We start from the raw sequence: 2575 nt of genomic DNA, 5'->3' as shown, positions 1-2575 counted from the left end.
GTGTGTGTGTGTGAAAAGAGTATTATTGGATGTGATAGGTTGTCTCTCTCTCTCTCTCTCTCTCTCTCTCTCTCTCTCTCTCTCTCTCTCTCTCTCTCTCTCTCTCTCTCTCTCTCTCTCTCTCTCTCTCTCTCTCTCTCTCTCTCTCTCTCTACTACTACTACCACTACTACTACTACTACTGCTACTACTGCACTACTACCACCACCACCTACTACCACTACCACCACCACTACACCACTGCACCAACACCACCACCCACCACCACCACACTACTGCACTACTACCACTGCTACCACCACCACCACTACACCACCCACCTACCACCACCACCACCACCTACCACCACCACCACCACCAACACCACCACCACCACCACCACCACCACTACTACTACTACTACTACTACTACTACTACTACTACTACTACTACTACTACTACTACTACGTACCTGAGTGACAAGTAGTTTCTGGAGCGCTCATATTCACTTCCTTCTCCGTTTTCTTCGTTAAAGCAACATTTAAACTTACGTCGAAACTCTCTCTTGTACTTTTCCTGAGAGAGAGAGAGAGAGAGAGAGAGAGAGAGAGAGAGAGAGAGAGAGAGAGGATTTTTGTTAGTGATCTCTATGGTTGAAATGAAAAATATTGTGCCTTTTTTAGACCATGTAAGAAAATTTTTGCCACTGAAAGAGATTGAAAGACATGCTCCATACACACACACACACACACACACACACACACACACACACACACACACACACACACACACACACACACACACACACACACACACACACACATATAAAGCCTTTTCGCTATAAATGGTGACAGCGGTGGGATTAATAAATAGGTATACACACACACAGCACACACACACACACACACACACACAGACACACACACTTACATTGTATATAGCATAGATGAAAGGATTGCAGCAGCTGTTACTCATGGCTAACCAGTGGCAGCAAAACCAGATGATGTTTATATATTTGTAGCTGGAATAGTAGTAGGTTAGGTTAGGTTAAGTTAGGACAGGTTAGGTTAGGTTAAGTTATGTTAAGTTAGGTTAGGTTAGGTTAGATTAGGTTAAGGTTAGGTTAGGTTAGGTTACGTTAGAACAGGTTAGGTTAGGTTAAGTTAGGTTAGGACAGGTTAGGTTAAGATAGGTTAAGACAGGTTACGTTAGGTTAAGTTAGGTTAGGTTAGGTTAAGTTAAGATAGGTTAAGACAGGTTAGGTTAAGTTAGGTTAAGTTAGGTTAGGATAGGATAGGTTAGGACAGGTTACGTTAGGTTTGGTTAAGTTAGGTTAGGTTAGGTTAGGTTAGGTTACGTTAGGATAGGTTAGGTTAGGTTAAGTTAAGTTAGGTCAGGTTAGGTTAGGTTAAGTTAGGTTAGGTTAAAAACACGTAAGTTTAGGACAGTTTGAAGTTAGGTATGTCTTAAGTTAAATTGTGTTGAAGTTAGAACAGATGTAAGTTAGATTAAGTTAGTTTAGGTGAAGTTAGGTTAGGTTAGGTTAAAAACATTTGGTTAGGATAGTTTGAAGTTAGGTATGTCTTAAGTTAAATTGTGTTGAATTTAGAACAGATGTAAGTTAGATTAAGTTAGTTTAGGTGAAGTTAGGTTAGGTTAGGTTAAAAACATTTGGTTAGGACATTTTGAAGTTAGGTGGGTCTTAAGTTAAGTTGTGTTGAATTTAGAACAGGTATAAGTTAGATTAGGTGAAGTTAAGTGAAGTTAGGTGAAGTTAAGTGAAGTTAGGTGAAGTTAGGTGAAGTTAAGTGAAGTTAGGTGAAGTTAGGTGAAGTTAAGTGAAGTTAAGTGAAGTTAGGTGAAGTTAAGTGAAGTTAAGTGAAGTTAGGTGAAGTTAGGTGAAGTTAAGTGAAGTTAGGTGAAGTTAGGTGAAGTTAAGTGAAGTTAGGTGAAGTTAGGTGAAGTTAAGTGAAGTTAGGTGAAGTTAGGTGAAGTTAAGTGAAGTTAGGTGAAGTTAGGTGAAGTTAAGTGAAGTTAAGTGAAGTTAGGTGAAGTTAAGTGAAGTTAAGTGAAGTTAGGTGAAGTTAGGTGAAGTTAAGTGAAGTTAGGTGAAGTTAAGTGAAGTTAGGTGAAGTTAGGTGAAGTTAGGTTAGAGTCAACACCAGAAATAATAAATCTGATAGTATTTTTGTTATATTTTTTCATTTCTTTTCTTTTTTCATTCTTTTGTTCCTTCCCCTATTTCTGTAATAATAGCAATGAGAACGATAATAGCTTTCTTTGTTATTCTCTCTCTCTCTCTCTCTCTCTCTCTCTCTCTCTCTCTCTCTCTCTCTCTCTCTCTCTCTCTCTCTCTCTCGTTTTTCTTTCTTTTACTTCTTTGTTATCCTATCCTCTCTAATGTAATGTAATCTCTTCCTCCTCCTCCTCCTCCTCCTCCTCCTCCTCCTCCTCCTCCTCCTCCTCCTCCTCTTCCTCTTCTATATTCCTTTAACTTCTCATAATAATCCATCTCAAATATTCTCTCTAAATTATATCTTAACTAACACATCCTCCTCCTCCTCCTCCTCCTCCTCCTCCTCCTCCTCGTCTCAC

Source organism: Portunus trituberculatus, chromosome 26 (assembly GCF_017591435.1).
Source record: "Portunus trituberculatus isolate SZX2019 chromosome 26, ASM1759143v1, whole genome shotgun sequence".
Lineage (NCBI taxonomy): Eukaryota > Metazoa > Arthropoda > Malacostraca > Decapoda > Portunidae > Portunus > Portunus trituberculatus.
Note: the sequence above shows the minus strand (reverse complement) of the source record.